Genomic DNA, 19052 nt, shown 5'->3' on the forward strand with positions numbered 1-19052 from the left:
GGTATGTTGACTGAAGTTAAGAACTGGCCAGTGACCTAATTCCAAATGAAAGATTTGGGAGAGACTCGATTTATTCTGGGAATTCAGATCTTTAGAGATCAAAAGAACAAAATGCTAGCTCTGTCTCAAGCATCGTACATTGACAAAATGCTTGTCAAGTATTTGATGTCGAACTCCAAGAGTGGTTTATTACATTTCAGGCATGGAGTTATATTGTCTAAGGAACAGTGTCCTAAGACACCTCAAGTGGTTGAGAAAATGAGACGGATCCCATATGCATCGGCTCTTGGCAGCCTAATGTATGTGATGTTATGTACTAGACCTGATATCTGCTATGTAGTGGGGATAGTCAGTAGATATCAGTCTAATCCAGGATATGATCACTGGAAAGCCATTAAGAATATCCTCAAGTATCTATGGAGAACGATGGATTACATGCTCGTGTATGGTTCTAAGGAACTAATTCTTACAGGATACATAGACTTTGATTTCTGAACCAATAAGGATTCTAGAAAATCTACATCAGGATCAGTGTTTGCTCTTAACGGAGGGGTAGTAGTCTGAAGGAGCACCAAGTAGGGGTGCATTACTGACTCCACAATCGAGCTTGAATGTGTAGCAACTTGTGAAGCTCCAAGGAAGCTATATGGCTCAAGAAATTCCTACCCGATCTGGAAGTGGTTCCAGACATGTTAAAGCCCATCACCCTTTATTGTGATAATAGTGGTGTTGTGGCTAATTAGAAAGAGCCTAAGAGTCACAAGCGCTGAAAACACATAGAGAAAAAGTATCATCTCATCTATGAGATTGTGCATCAAGGAGACGTGATTGTCACTTATATAGCTTTGGAGCACCAGTTTACTAATCCAAAGGCCCACATAGCTAAAGTGTTTGAGGGTCACCTGCAGAGTATAGGTCTATGAGACAGGCCACATTTAAACTAAGGCGGGTGGGAGATTTATATTGAAAGTGTTATGCCTTAGTTTATTATTTGTGTACTTTATATATTAGTTTGACTTTTATATTGTACACTCCACTAGTTCAACTGGGAGATTATTGGGGTTGGTATCCTAAATCTCATAGTGTAACGACCCGATCCCCTAGGACTTAGTTAAGGCCATTACTAAAATAAATGTATGCACATAATTTAAAACGACGCTCAGTTATTTGAAATAATTTCTAATTAAAAAGAGAATTTCAAAAGACATTTATTAAATGCAATTGTTAAAACAAATAATAGGGTACCCAAAATTCTTACAGACCAACAAAAGTATATAAAAGAAATAATCCTTATTAATAAATTTTAAACAGTAAAACTGGGGATGGTGGTGTTACCGTGCGGTGCGAGGAAGAAGAATAAGAAGGGTTGGTGGGGGTTTAAAATAATAATAATAATATGGTGGTGTTGCCGTGCGGTGCGAGGAAGAAGAAAGAGAAGGGTTGGTGGGGGTTTAAAATAATAATAATAATAATAAATGTAATAACTAAAAAGAAAGGTATAATTATAATAAATTCTTTCCGTTTCGAAAGGAAAATTAATTTCTGCCATAACTTTCACATTGAAATTCAAAATTGAATAATTTTCCGCCAAACTTAAATTCCCACACTTATACTTGAGATCCAAAATTCCAAAAAAGCCCTCCGACTAAGCAATTATTGAATTACCAAATAATAACGTTACTGAAATTACATTATTATATAAAAAAATGTGCAGGGTGTTACATTCTTCCCTCTTCAAAGAATTTCGTCCTCGGAAGTTAAAACACTGCGAGGTGTTACATTTTTCCCTCCTCAAGGAACTTTTGCCTTCGAAAGTTCATTCTTGAAAAAGCTCTGGGTACTGGGCTTTCATCTTATCCTCTCGCTCCCAGGTGGCCTCCCTGAACTAGTGGTTCTGCCACGAGACTTTCACAAAAGCAATTTCTCGACGGCACAATCTTTACTTATCTGGCAAGGGTCTCTATGGGCTTCTCCTCGTAGCTTAAGTTATCATTCAATCGTAAGGGCTCGTAGTCGACTACGTGGGACGGATCTGTCACATACTTTCTTGACATTGAAACATAACAGACATTATGAACTGAAGACAGTGATGAAGGCAAAGCCAATCAGTAAGCTACGGGCCAATTCGCTTCAAGGCCTTGAAAGGCCCAAAGCATCACGAACTCAGCTTCCCTTTCCTACAAAACCTCGGAACATCTTATCACCAGTCTCAAATTCCAGGTCCTTACGTCTCAGCATAGCTTTTCTATCTACCCTGAGCTGTTTGCATATGTGCTCAGATCTGCTATATTGCCCCATTTGTCGTCTACACTAACTCAAGTCCTAGCAACTTCCATTCACCAACTTCATCCTAACATGCAGGAGACCTGCAACTCTTCTCATATAAGGCCTCCAATGGCGACATGCTAATACTAGTATGGTGACTAATAATATAAGAAAACCTTATTAGATGCAAATGAGAGTCCCAACTCCTCAAAAACTCCACCCACACGCCCATAACATACTCTCTAATTTTTGGTTCGAACGCTTTGTTTGACCATCAGTCTATGGGTGAAAAGCTACAATAAATTCTAACTGGGATCCAACACCTTCTGGGAGACTCTTCCAAAAATGGATGTAAAACATGGGTTGTCATTTGACATAGCTGAAACTAGCATCAAAGAGGTGTGACAACCCCATCCATATATAACTATGAAACTTAAGATGCTGAAAACCAACAATACTTTAACACGTTCAAGCTAAGAACTATGAAAACTGTCATAAGCTTAAGAAATTCTTATCCACTAAAAACATATATCTGAGCTTACCATTCTGTCATAGGGAAAACTTCATAGGTGTAGTGGAGAAACTGCTCATACGATATAATGTGTCATCTGAAGATACGTACCAGAACAAATCTGGTCAACTAAAAACTGCTTCTACTCTAGAAGCGCTGACTGTGATGTCTCTCTTAGGGTCTACATGTCTAAGAATAACTCTATCTAATTAAGCCTCACATTCATGAGAAACTCATCATAAGGCTCTATACTATCATGGGCTATAAAACTGGCTTGAGCGAATCCTCAAATTATTCTTTAGCTTTAAAACAATCACATATCATTACTTAGACCCTATTGTGGATGAGTCTAAAATTCCCTCTGAAAGTGAGGTTTTGAAGTCCCTGGATGCTAAAGCGCCAGTCAATTGATAACACATTTTCATAACTCGTAATAACCATAATTGATCCTTGAAGTCAGTTTTTACGATAAAACCTTATTGATTCATAAGTCATAGATTGATTTACTCATACTCCCTAGAGCTAGTTAACTCATTTCCCATACAAGAGAAAACATACTATCCCGTACTACTCCAAACCCACCTATAGCAATTTCTTGTTATCAACTCAACTTTATTACAAGTCTATCCCTTATGCAAATGGTGATATTGGAAGATCCAACTTACTTTTCTGCATCTACCACTTTTGTCTACCTCGAGCTGGATTAAGTTCCTTTTTCAATCAAATTGATGGTCTTGCTAGTTCATGTTTCCAACACTTGCACACAAAGTCCAAATCCTTTAAATCTAACTCATGCCCTCAATGTTTTACGTCTTAACTAATGAAGCCTCAATATACCATATCAATAGTTCTCGAACATCTACTGTTACTAGTAACTCCATTTTAACTTGTCCCTTCTCAACCTTCTATTTCGGTAACAGACTCTTGTGTTAAAACAAAGTTACATACCAATCACCTACATAAGCTAGCTTTCTATCTAACACATACTGTTCTAAAGTTCCACATGATAATCAGGTATTCTTCTTTTACACCAAAACAAATACCTTGTAACCCCTCTTATCAAGCCTTCAAACCATACATAACTAGGAGTTTCGAACACATTAAATTTCTCTCTTTCTAAGAGAGTATACTTTCTTGGATACTTTTCTCTCATTCACACTTTATCTCTGATAAAACCACTAAATTCAAGACACCTTTTTTTTTTTCCACTTTCCATGTGGAACATAATCTCTTTACTAAATTATATTTTACTTAACTGCTCCATAAATCTTATCTCTCTCACTAAGAATTTCCATTTTGTAGAATTCTTCTTTGCAAATTTGCATACTTTTAAACACCAAAAAGACTTTTGTTTCTTCAAATTTGCCTAACTTGGATCTCCTCATTACGATAAGGCTCTGGTTTTTGTCTAGGTATACTAGAATAATCCTTCAACCTAAACAAATAACACCTTACTTTATCCCCTTTAAGTCCAAGGTCATGTCCAACTATTTTCGCTTTCTTTAATGACATCAACTTAGCTAAATATTCCAAAATAATTCTTCATATCATCACATATACTTTATTTACTCCATCAAGTCATAGTATTATCTAAGTGATTATTACTTATGAATCCTTTCTAAATTTCGTCTCAAAATGCTGGGTTTTTAATATCTTAAAACCTTTAATAAATCCACCGTCTCTTCTTCTTGTCCTTCATATCCATAAAACAATTTTTAACCTTATTTTCGAGAATGTGCCATGTGAAGGAATTTATTTATACTGTCTCCAATTGTACAACAAAACATAACACTAGTCCTTAATGAATTGTTGTCAAGAAAATTTTATTCCTGGGCTTAAACATATACATACCTTTATTTCTAAACTGTCATAACTCTACATAGTTTCATCAAACTTTAAGATCTTTAAACTGAGGTATATGCATTTGTTCGTTTCTAACATAATTCCCATGAGATAAACTAGAGCCAAGTGACCTCATAATTTAATTTATTTTATTTTCCTCATTTTGTAGTGTCGTACCTGATAATCCTTTTATAAAAACTTCTAACGAGTCACTGTCCTAACATTAGAATATAACTGGTGCATTTAAGCTAAACAAATATTTTAATGCACAACTATCATAAAACTTGTAATTGATAGGACATATCTGGCGATGACAAGGAATCCATTCATGGGCCACAGGGACAATCTATACTTACATAGTAAGTCAGTCTACAAAACCCAAAACATGGGCTCTAATACCAACTGTAACGACCCGAACCCCTAGGACTTAGGTAAGGCCGTTACTAAAATAAATGCATGCACAGAATTTAAAACGACCCTCAGTTATTTGAAATAAATGCTAATTAAACAAGAGAATTTCAAAAGATATTTATTAAATGCAATTGTTAAAACAAATAATAGGGTACCTAAAATTTTTAAAGACCAACAAAAGTATATAAAAGAAATAATCCTTAGTAATAAATTTTAAACAATAAAACTAAATATTAAGAGGAAAATAAGGACTCAAATTTCAAGGTGCGGAAGCGAAAAAGTCTAGTCCCAGTGACACGATAATGAATTCTGCTGCGCCATCGCCGGTGCATCTTTACCTTTTTCCTAAAACATCAACATAAGAAAGGATGAGTATGAAATACTCAGTAAGTAACCCAGGCTAGGCATCTATGTTCTCTAGATACCCACCTATGGCACAAACACATGAAACAGACAAGAGACTGAGTCCTATCCTATTGTAGTTAAGTATGCCCACAAAACTGGTGAATCCCGAAGGAAACACAAAACTTGTGAATCCTAGAGGAAACACAAATTGGTGAATCCCGAAGGAAACACGAAACAGGTGAATCCTGAAGGAAACACAAAACTGGTGAATCTCGAAGGAAACACAAAATTGGTGAATCCCGAAGGAAACAAAAAACTTGTGACTCCCGAAGGAAATACAAAACTGGTGAATCCAAAAGAAATACAAAACTGGTGAATCCCGAAGGAAACACAAACTGATGAATCCCGAAGAAAACAGAAACTGGTGAATCCCGAAGGAAACACAAAACTGGTGAGCATCTAACTAATCAATGAGGATATTCACATGGTCTCAAATTTTCGATGAATCAACACCGTACAATTCTAAAACATACATGAAATCCTTGGTACCATGGCTCCATCACATACACATAATCCTCAACAACATATTATACAACATTCATGTAAACCTTACATCATAATTTTACAACATACAAGTATGCCTTAATACCAGTAGATCAGACGTCGACGTATGAAAATACATACCATCACATACTAATGATCAAGTGCTTAGGTGTGTATTTAAACAATTCAGAATTCGTACCAGAACGTACTTTGATTTAGGTCATACTATCAATTAACATGCTAACAATTTACCATAACATACACTCACCATGCTAGCATACAAATAAAGCCTGGCCCGAGGGCAGTTCTAGTGGTAAGATTACTTACCTCGAAGTCAAAATTATGTCTAAACGACAAGCAAATTAATCTTCCTCCTAGCTTAGATGATTATTGAATTAGGCCTAAACAAAATCCAAATTGCAATTAATAAAAGAGCTTAGTTCCAATAACCAAATTAACCAAATAATTCCCAATAATCTTACCCAAAAGCTTGTCGAAACCACAACCAAATCCTTTTGACAGCACACTTTTAACTTCAAAGCTTCTCCAAAACTTGATTTTTAAAGCCCAAACAAATATGTATCAATAGATTGAAGCAGAACATCATTAGCCAATAAATCCAATTAAAAAAAAATGGCACAATCATACCCCAAATCCACAAGTTCCGGCGATCCTTACTGTTGGCAGCACAAACGACGAGAAACAACGGATTCGAAGCACCCTTGCGTGACTGACGGCGAGCGATCTGACCTACGGGTTTCGACGATCAGAGACGCAGCTGATCTCGTGAATCGAGTTGCGGCGATTGCTTCGTGGCCCAAAAGATAAAGGGAGTCGAATCGACTTATGAGGCACACCACTAAACAGATGCTCGCAGTCGGAAGAGGGAAGGCGTGGCGTTCATGGGTTTGGACGGAGGCGGCGTGTAGTTGGGAGGAAAGAAGAAAGAAAAATTGGGGATGGTGGTGTTGCCGTGCTGTGCGAGGAAGAAGAAGGAGAAGGGTTGGTGGGGGTTTAAAATAATAATAATAATAATAATAAATGTAATAACTAAAAAGGAAGGCATAATTATAATAAATTCTTTCCGTTTCGAAAGGAAAATTAATTTCTACCATAACTTTCACATTGAAATTCAAAATTGAATAATTTTCCGCCAAACTTAAATTCCCGCATTTATACTTGAGATCCAAAATTCCAAAAATGCCTTCCGACTAAGTAATTATTGAATTACCAATTAATAACGTTACTGAAATTACATTATTATATCAAAAAATGTGCGGGGTGTTACATTCTTCCCTCCTCAAATAACTTTCGTCCTCGAAAGTTAAAACACTGTGGGGTGTTACACATAGGGTCCTATAGTTTGTAATTTTATTGTACAAACATCTTATTTATCTAATAAAATATGTGATGTTTTATTTGATATTTAGTTGCATTAATCTACAAACCAATAAACTAACATCCAAGGTTATCTTGTAACTTAAACATGTATGTAGATACATATGGGTGGATCAGGTTTAAGTGATAATCTAAATGGTCTGTAGTAGATAGATAAGGTTGGATACCTTATCCTGGTGACACTATGAGTATAGTCCAGTTAGTAGATGTTACAACTATTGCAAAGTGCTACAAATGATTTGATCCTGATCATTCATGTGCAGACATGTGAGGGGGGATATTCTATACAAAGAAGTTTGTATAGGGTCGAACCACGAAATGATTAGTCTCATTATATAATGTCGTTTATAATAGAGACTTGCATTTCACTAGGATGACCATAGGTAACATGACCTGAATCCTGGGTGAGTTGTGAACTCCTACCTATGAAGACAATCCTTTGATTTATATGGGTAAGAATGGCCAGATCGCCGACTCAACAAGCCTACCATTTTGAGGGTTTGTTTGATTGGGGAGCTGGGAACACAGCTATGCAAGAAAGAATTCACTCCTAGTCATTATTAATTGTAATCTATGTGTATCATTAAAACTTAGAAGATTTATTTTTTATTGACCAGAAAACAATGCATTATTAATTTTAAATTTTGCCCATCTAGGAAAAATAATATTTTCTTTTTCAGAACCTTCAATGAAGTTTGCAAAACCTAATATTGTATTTCCTTTTGCTTTTAGCATTGTCAATTTGGAGAAGTATTTTTTATTTGTAAGTATTATGCATGTAGTTGCACCGTCTGTTAGACTTAGATCTTCTTTGCTCATTTTTTAATCACCCAACATATGAAAATGATTCGTGTTCTTCATTAAAAGAAAACAATTTCAATAAGAAAAACAACACTTGGAGTATACAAAAGTTAACATTTACTAAAAAAACTTGAAGCTATATAAAAGAAAACAACAACATCAAGTCTAGATATTCTCAATGTCAAAAGAAACACTTGATGTTCCATCAACTGTGTCAATCTTCTCTTCAAGGGATTCAAAGACGTTTGCCACATCCAAATTTGTCATATGAGATAGGTCAAATATGTCATTATCCCGTTATTCAAAATTTGCTTCCACATTTTTTCCGTTTTCCTTCAGGGAGGCTTAATAGAGATCAACGAAGATTTTTGACATACGACAAGTACATGACCAATGTCCAGTCACTTCGCATCGGAAGAATTTATTTTCAACATTCTTTGAACTCTTATCTTGTGAAGTTTTTTCTTTGTGATAATCATTTTGTGTGGTTCTTTTGAAATTTGAATGATTAGAACCACCATCACGAAAATTATAATTATTTCTTCCTCTACCACGATCACGATCTCGACCATGACCACGATTATTAACATTCACAGTATTCACTTCAAAGAATGGTATTGTACCAGTTGGTCAAGATTTGTGTTTCTTTATCAATAACTCGTTATTTTGTTCGGACACGAGAAGACATAAATTAGTTCAAAATATTGTCTAAAACCTTTCTCTCGATATTGCTGCTTCAGGAGCATATTTGAGACATGAAATATAGAAAATGTCTTCTTTAACATATCAACATCAGTAATTTTCTCTCCACATAACAACAATTTTGAACTGATTTTAAATAATGCGGAATTGTAATCACTTATTTAAAATCTCGTAGCCTTAAATACATCCATTTATAACGAGTTTTAGGAAGAATAACTATTTTTTTATGAACATACCTTTCTTTCAAAATTTTCCACAAGATATAGGGATCTTTTATTGTAAGATACTCCATTTTGAATCCCTCATGGAGATGATGACGAAGGAAAATTATAGCTTTTACATTATCCTGACTGGATGTCGTACTTTCTTCTTTAATTGTTTCTCCTAAGTTCACAGCATCTAGGTGGATTTCGATATCGAGCACCCATCACAAATAATTATTGCCATTAATGTCAAGGGCTACAAATTCTAATTTTGTAAGGTTTGTCATGACAACACTTCAGCAAGGGAACCGACAGGAGCTCGGGCTGATAACTATTGGGTTTTATGTCCTAAAACTCGTAGTTTGTAAACAACAGACCTATTTTGTTAATCAATATAGATGTTATTGAAGTTTTATTCAATAAAATTATTATTGAATATATGAATTGCTCATTTTATTTTAGAAAGAACCTAAATCCAATAAACGAAGATTCATGGTTATTACATGAGTACTTAGACTTTATGTGGAGACATAAGAGTGAATCAAATTCAAGTAGATAACAAAAATAGTCTATAGTATACGGATAAGATTTGGTACCTTATTTTGGGGACACCATCGGATGCGGCCCACTTTGTAGATGTTACCATTGTTGTAAAGTACTATAAATGATGTGACCCTAATTAGTTCACGTGGAGACATTCAAGTGGCGACGTCCTGTGCAAAGAATTTTTATAAGTATGGACAAAGAAATAAGTCACTCTTACTTTATAATATTGTTTACTATTTAAGACTAACTATTTCAAAGTGATGACTTAGGTAATTTTACCTTAATCCTGAGCTAATTATGAACTTCTGTTTATTTGAAATTATCCTTAGATTTGTGTGGGTGAGGGTTAGATCAATAGTGATGGCTCAATAAGCCTTTCATTTTAAGGGTAAAGACCGAGTAGATAGTTGAGGACATAGGGTGCAAGACGAATATCACTTCAACCTGATTTTAAGAATAGTAGAGAGGTTGATCCCTTAAGTGCCGATTATGGGTCTTAATCAACGGGTCCCACCCTCTCATTAGCCTAAGAGGGATTCAATTTGATGATTGGATCACGAACCAATTGTTCATTAGAGGATCAGTGGGACTTAAGGAACAAGATGTAATCTTGGGGGCTAAAACAACTTTTGATCGAGTCGTTCCTACGAACAACCTGTGAAGGGTTGACTTACTGATTATGGTTATATCGAGTGGACAAAAATATATCTACACTGAGAGGAGTGTAACTACTGGACTTTAGTGGAGTGACTCGATAGTTAACGAATGTTGGTTAATTATGTTTAAAGCGTTTAGTCAATTAGTCTCAAATCGTTGAGCCCATGATCAGTAGGTCCATTAAGTCCACTACTAGCTCACAAATAGACAAAAACCTTAGAATAAAGTAATGAGACAATTTGAAGCGTTCAAATTCGAATTAAGGGAATTAGTAATTATATATGATATAATTACACGTTTAATTATCGAATTAAAAGAATCTGGAGAATTGAATAATATTTAAATTTTACTTAAATATTGATTACATGAATAGAGATTCATGGTCAATGAATTGGTGTTTTATTAATTTAATATTTGATATTAAATTAATTAATTAAAATGTTAATTAATTTTAAGAATTAATTTTATCCAAAATTAATTATAGATTTAATCTTTGTTTAAAATTAAAGGTTTTAATTTAATATTAATTTTTGAATTAATATTATATGAATATTAGTTTTTTTTTCCAGTTTTTGAAATTTGATTTCAAAAGAAAAATGATATTTTTGTTTTAAATTCATTTATTCAAAATGAAAAAATTGAATTAGTGGGAAATTCCCACTTTTTCCACTCATCAAAACACGTCACCATCCACTCAATTTAGTTGAAGTTTTGGTTCCATGCATATATGCATTGCAACAGTATGCTTATTTTGTTTAAAAATAAATTCACTTTGTTGAGATTATTTTTTTTTCATGCAACTTATTTTAAGAGAAAATGGTCTCTCTCAAGTCCTTCGCAAAACACTAAAAACCTCTCAAAATTTCCTTCCAATTCCAGCTCATTTTGGATCGCAGAATCTAATCTAGAGTCCTATAGGATAGTAGGGAAGAACAAATGGTGGTCTACAACATTTTGGAGTGAAGACTCAAGCTAAATTTGAAGATTGAAGTGTTCTTCAAAGGTATAATATCAAAACCCTACTTTTTGTTTATGAATATGCTTGCTTAGTTGCAAAAACTCAAGAAATTAGAGTGCTTAATGATTCTATTTGCTTCTGCTAATTACATGCTAACTCCATCAATAACGTGTTGTGAATTTGAGGAGCACAACTGGAACACAAATATGGAGAAAATATAATATAATAATATATAAATACAAGGATCAATAAATAAATAAAATATAAATAAAATAGAATAAGTAATACTATGAAAATTGGATCATATGAAAATTGCAAGACTTCAACTTGATAATAAGCTTACATGTCACCATCTATTGGATGCATCTATTAATACCATACAATATCTAAATGGTCCACTTAGTGGGTTAATAGATCTACATATATCACTATGAATTCGTTTTAAAAATGCAGTTGATTCAGATTCCCCTTTAGCCGGTGATGGACTAATTATTAATTTGCCTTGAGAGCAAGCATCACATGATAATTCGTTAGATTGAAGAATTTTCTGACTCTTTAATGGATGTCCATTTGAATTCTCAATAATTCTTCTCATTATTATACACCCTAGATGACCCAATTTATCATGCTAAATAGGAAATATATCTAGATTCATGAACTTTAGGTTAATTGTCGTATATGTTTCACGAATACGCTGAGTCATCGATCTTAACCATATACATACTCGAAAAGCCTCATGAATTACAAGAATTTCATCATGATTTGAGGAAGTGACCGTTATAGTCTGCTCCACTGATCGTCGTGATATAGCAATTCCTCCATATGTAAATACATAACCTGTTTGAGATCTAGCTTTGTGTTGATCAGATAAATATTCAGAATCTATATAACCAACTTGATCAAATTTTTATTTATTTGAATAAAACAAACTCACGTCGATCATTCCGTAGAGATAATGAAGTATATACTTAATTCCATTCCTATATATATATATATATATATATATGGTTGGAGAAAAACTATGTTTAGCTAACAAATTTACTTAAAATGCAATATTTTGTATTGTATTATTAACAAGATACATATGTGCACCAATTGTACTATGATATGGTACTTCAGAACCAAGAAGTTCTTCGTTATTATCTCGAGGTCGAAATATATCTTTCTTCATATCTAGTGGATGAACTTCCATTGGAATGCAATGGATGTGTTTTGTCTATATAAAATCTTTTCAAAATTTTTCCTGTAGAAGTTGACTGATGAATAAATATCTGATCTGCTAAATGCTCAATTTGCAAACCAAGGAAAAATTTTATTTTTCCAATATCTTTCATCTCAAATTCTTTCTTAAGATATTCTATTTCCTTAGAAAGCTCTTCAGGAATTCCAATTATATTTAAGTCATCAACATATACAATTATAATAGCAAATCCTAATTGTGATTTCTTTATAAAAACACACGGACATATGTGTACTAGGATCTAAATGAGACAATAACAATGTATACCATGTAATTTCTTTTTTCAATTTCTTAATTCCTCCCCCTAATGTTGGAAAATTTATCTCATTAAAATGGCAATCAACAAATCTAGCAGTAAATATATCATCCGTCAAGGGTTCAAGATATTTAATAATTAATGGGGAATCATATCCAACATATATTCATAACCTTCTTTGAGGACCCATCTTAGTGCGTTGTGGTGGGGAAATTGGAGCATATACAGGACATAAAAAAATTCCCATATGAGAAATATTTAGCTCATGGCCATAGGCTAATTGTATGGCAAGTACTTAGGATAAGCTATTGGCCTAATGCATACAAGTAACACTGCACGCAAAATTTCTTGTCCCCATACAGATGTAGGAAGCTTAGCTCTCATAAGTAATGGTCTTACAATAATTTCAAACGTTTTATAAATGATTATACTAAACTATTTTGTACATGAATATGGGCTACAAGATGTTCAACACTTATCCCAATTGACATATAATATTTGTCAAAAGCTTGGGATGTAAATTCACCAACATTATCAAGAAGAATAGTCTTAGTTGTATATTCAAGAAATTGTGCTCTTAACTTAATGATTTGAAACATGTGGCTTGTCTTCTAGTAAAAATCTTCCAACGATATTATATGAAGACTGCACAACATGTATAGTGTAACACCCCCCAAATATTCTTTTTTATATTTTTATGTAATTTCAATATTTCCTTTTATTGTTGAGGGCATTTGTGGAATTTTGGAAGTCAAGTGTAGTTGCGGAATTTAATTGTTGGCGTGAAATTATTCAATTTGGAAATTAATGGCAGAAATTAATTTTCTTTTAAAAAGAAAAGAAATTTAATAGTATAAAGTGGAATAAGGAAAAAGAATGAAGTATAAAGTGGAATAAGGAAAAAGAAAAGAAATTCAAACCCCCATTTCTTCCTCACGCCCCCCCCCCCAATTTCGTTTCCTCTAGCCGCCATCGACGCCTTACTACACCGCATCACTCCCGCCACCGACCTCAACCAGCAGCCGATCTCCTAAACCCTTCGTCCAGATGCTATCAGTCAGACCCTAGCCGCTTGTTGCTGAGGTTTTACTCAGCTGATGCCTATCGTTCGGCAAGGCCCGACTGCATTCGAAGCCCCGCCCTTCGGATCCACGCGTCTACCGCTCGATCTGTTTGCCCAGCCCTTACGCCAGGTCTCCCGTCGAATGGAGTCGTTCGGCAGTCACTTAACGTCATCCAGTGACGCGCCTCGCTCTCGTCTCAGCCTCCATGAGGCCATTTGACACCCCAGCTAGCCGTCCACATTCAGCCATCGAAGTTTTTGTCGGCCTCAAAGCCTCAACCATCGCTTGAGTTCACTCGCCGCCATTGCGTGATCTCATGGGAATCTTGGATTTGGGTAAGATCATTTCTTGTTGGGTTGGGTTTCTTAAAGGATTTTTGGATGCCCATTAAGTTTGAAATGAGAGTTAACCTTGGTTGCATTATTTGACTTTAGATTGGAGTTGAAAATTGTTGAAGCGACCATCCACAGAATTCAAGGTTGTTCGACGGGTGTTTTGTATAAGGTTTGCGATTCTTGTAGTTACTCTTGAACACCAATCAGTTTGGGGATGGTTAGATTAAATTTTATGTGTTTTGGTTTTGGGTTAAAATTGTTAACATCTCCTTGGTTTGGATTTTAGATTGAAGACTTGAGACGTTTAGGGTGTTGCTCATCAAAGTAAAGGCCAATTATCTTTTGAAGTTTGGTAAGTTTGGAGTAAGTTGTTGGGTGGTCATTTTGAATTAAGATTAATTGTGGAGAATTATGTTATTAATTTTGAACTTTGTGTATGTTCAGGTAACCAACAGAAGTGGGTTTTGGAATTAAGTTTAGACCGAGCTATAGTTTAGGTGAAGTAAAATTAGAGATCTTTGAGTAATTTGGTTAATTGGAGTTAGACCGAAAATATTGATTTAAATATTGGATTTATCTTAGGTGTTGCTTGTCTTGAAAAGGATAAGCTTGCTTGGGCTTCTTTGGATTTAATTTCGAGGTAAATAATCTTACTACTAGAACTGCCCACGGGCCAGGCTTTAGTTGTATACTAGCATGATAAGTGTATGTTATGGTAAATGTTAGCATGTTGATCGACAGTATGACCTGAATCAAAGTATGTTCTGGCACGAATTCTGATTTGTTTACATACACACCCAAGTACTTGATCGTTAGTATGTGATAGTATGTGTTTTCATATGTCGATGTCTGATCTGCTGGTATTGAGGCATACTTGCATGTTGTGGATTTATGATGTAAGTTATACATGGATGATGTATAATATGTTATTAAGAAATATGTGTATGTGATGAAGCCATGGTATCAAGAATTTTTATGTATGTTTTAGAACTGTACAATGTTGAATCTTAGCACGTTAAGTCTATGTGAATATCCTCATTGATTAGTTAAATGCTCACCAGATTGTTTTTCCTTCGGGATTCACCAGTTTGTGTTTCCTTCGGGATTCACCAGTTTGTGTTTCCTTCGGGATTCACTAGTTTGTGGTTCCTTTGGGATTCACTAGTTTTGTGGTTCATTCAGGATTCACCAGTTTGTGGTTCCTTCCGGATTCACTAGCTTTGTGTTTCCTTCGAGATTCACCAGTTTTTGTTTCCTTTGGGATTCACCAGTTTTGTGTTTCCTTCGGGATTCACCAGTTTTGTGGGCATACTTACTACAATAGGATATGACTCAGTCTCTCGTTTGTTCCATTTGTTTATGTGCCATAGGTGGGTATCTAGAGGACATAGATGCCTAGCCTGACCCCAGTGGTGGGGTTACTTACTGAGTATTTCATGCTCATTCTTTCCTATGTTGATGTTTCAGGTAAGGTAGAGATGCACCGGCGATGGCTCAGTGGAATTCATGATCGTGCCACTGGGACTAGTTTTTACGCTTCCGCATCATGACATTTAGAGTCCTTATTTTTCCCTAAGTGTTTAGTTTTATTGTTTTAAACTTATTATTAAGGATTATTTCTTTTATATACTTTTAATAGTCTTTACGAATTATGGGTACCCTATTATTGTTTTAACAATTGCATTTAATAAATGTCTTTTGAACTTCTCTTGTTTAATTAACATTTATTTTAACATAACTGAGCGTCGTTTTAAATTCTATGCATGAATTTATTTTAGTAACGACCTAACCTAAGTCCTAGGGAGTCGGGTCGTTACATATAGCCTAAATTAAAGGAGAAAGAACAAAGAATATTTCACCAAAACTTTTCTACACTTATGATCTCAAAGAAAATGGTGACTTATTTACAAAGACATTACCTACCGCAACCTTTGAAAAATTGGTACACAAAGTTGGAATACGGAAATTCAGAGATCCCAACTGATGTTTCTATGAAGCAGAGAAAATATATTATATTTTTTTAGTATTATTAAATTATATGAAATATGTACTCTTTTTCCTTCATTAGGATTTTTTTCCATTGGGTTTTTTCCTAATAAGGTTTTAACGAGGCATATTTCATATACATATATATATATATATATGCGCATCTAAAGGGGGAGTATTATAAAGCTTATAAACATTGATGCCCAATACTTAGTGTCCTATATGTGTCAATCCTCATGTTGTCCATGCGTCTTGTAGTTATTCATGTTGTGTGTCTATGTAAGACCACATCCTACTTGTCACTTAGCCTATAAATAGTGACATTTGGTGGATCTTGAAACAACATACATTGGTGAGAAAATCCACTTCAAAATTCCACTCAAATTTTCATATTATCCAACTTTCATAATTTTAGTTATTTTATTTTATTTTATTTATTATTATTATATTATATTTTCTCCATATTTGTGTTTTCGTTGTCATCTATTGTGCTCCTCAATTTCACAACAAGTATAACATTTTTTTATGATTTTTTCTAGAATAAATAATATTTTATACTTAATTTTAAATACATATCTATTTAAGATACTTATAAAATTTATAAGTACCGCTGTTTTTAATTTACTAAAGACGCTTTTTAATACTTTCAAAAGTGATTTTCAAATTCATTCAAAGTCACAGGGTTAATGGTAAATATATAAGTTTCTTCAAAATATTTCCAGGGTTTTCTTTAATGCATTAACTATTAAAAACTTTTCAATGTATGAAACTTTAAAAGAGAAAAATAATATTTTAATTCTATTATAATCTTGGATCCAATTGTCACTGTAAATATTAGTTTTTCCTTGGGAAACTTATTAAGGTAATTATTATCATAAATTTTAGAGAAAATTTCATAGATAGAAAAAATGTCAAACTATTTACAGATATAACAAATAGACATTGATAGACATTGATAGACTTATATCAACCTCTATCAATAAGCATCAATGATAGCCTTCTATCAATTTCTATCACTGATAGACATTGATAGACTTCTATCAGCTTCTATCCCTGATAAACTTCTAGCAGTTTCTATCAATGATAGAAGTTAAGGAAAAAATGGAGAAGAAAAGGGGATTTGCTCAGTAATTCTCTCTTGTATTTTATTGTAAGTATCAAGACTTACATTGATATAGAGTAATTCCTAATTTAGGGAGAGCAAAAAATAAAGAATTATAAATATAGAACTATAGATGGCACTAGATGATTGGAGACCTCCTAACCTTCAAGATCCTTTTCTACCAGAATTTGTTAAACGATCATTCTGAAAATTTTGGTGACAAGGCTTTGCTGACTATGCTAGATTTGGTGACATGGCATTATCTCTTTTCTCCTTAATATCCCCACTCAAACAAGAGGGGAGAGCAACATGCCCAATTTGGAACGTAGATTGAAGAATTGAGAGTGTGTCAAGGATTTAGCGAGGCAGTTAGCTAGTTGATCTATGAGAGTACATATTGCACATCGAGTTGGCCTTTGAGAACCTAATCTTGTACAAAATGAACATCTATTTTGATGTGTTTGGTTCAAGCATGGAAGACGGATTTACAGCAAGAGCGCTAGCTCTCAAGTTATCACACCATAGTACTGGAACTGATTTTGTAGCAATGCTAATCTAGCCTAGCAATTGTTGAAGCCATATGATTTTAGTGGAAGCATGAGCTAATGCTCGATAATCAGACTCAGTACTTGAACGTGCTACCACAGACTATTTCTTAGAAGACCAGGAGACAAGATTTCCACCAACAAATATACAATAAGCTGCACAGATTTTTGATCATCCCTACACGCTGCCCAGTCAGCATGAGATAAGGCAGAGATAGAAAGATCCAATCCTAGTTGAAATCGTAGACCATAGTGTTTCATACCACTGACATATCGAAGAACTCTCTTGACGGAACTCCAATGTTCATCCGTAGGCTTCTTAAGAAATTGGCTAAGTTAATCCATGATGTATGTAAAATCAAATATGATGTTAGTTAAATATTGTAGCATTCCAATTGTACTTCTATAAATAAATGGATCTTCTAGAAGCGTGCCATCAGTGAGTGAAAGTTGCTTGTTCATAACACTCAAAGAGGGAGTTGGCTTTATATCGTGAAAACCAAGCTTGCATAGAAGATCATCAACATTCTTCTCTTGATTAACAAGGATGCCATAGTCTAAATAGTGAATCTGTACACCCAAAAAGTTGCTAAGTGCCCAAGTCTTTGAGAGCAAATCGAGTATTCAGCACTTTTATCAAGTTGTTTATCAGAGTGTTATCATTTCTAGTCACAATGACATCATCTATATAAACGAGTAATAAGACCAAGGTGGAGTCATTCCGTATAATGAATATAGAGCTACCTAACCTTGCATTTTTGAATCCTCACGAAAGAAGGAAATTCGTTAATGTGTTGTTTCAGGCTCTTGGGGCTTGTTTGAGACCATAAATAGCTCTGTTTAGCTTGTATACATAGTTTAGGATCGTTGGGTCAACATATCTTTGTGGCTGACACATGTATATATCTTCTTCAAGAGAACCATTTAAGAATGCATTATTAAAGTCTAACTATCGTACCGTCCATCCCTTAGAGACAGCAAGATTGATAACCACACGAATGGTCAAGGCCTTGATAAACCAAACTAAATGTCTCAAAGAAATCAACACCCTGGGCTTTGATAAAAGCCTTTGGCAATAATCATGTCTTATAGGGTTGAATCGGTCCCTCTGGATTCTTTTAAATTTGAAATATCCACTTGTTTCTTATAACATTCAAGGAGGTTGAGGGAGGAACTAAACACTAGGTATTATTTCTCACCAAGGCTGAAAATTCAGTATACATTTCATCTTTCCACTGAGCTATGCAAAAGGGATTGGAAACTTGTGTGGGTTTAGTGAGAAACTCATTTTGTGTGCAATACATTTCTATATTTCCTTCGACTCCCTCTCCATCTTCTTTAC

This window comes from Benincasa hispida, chromosome 1 (genome assembly GCF_027475165.1).
Source record: "Benincasa hispida cultivar pf3 chromosome 1, pf3_genome.v1.1, whole genome shotgun sequence".
Taxonomy (NCBI): domain Eukaryota; kingdom Viridiplantae; phylum Streptophyta; class Magnoliopsida; order Cucurbitales; family Cucurbitaceae; genus Benincasa; species Benincasa hispida.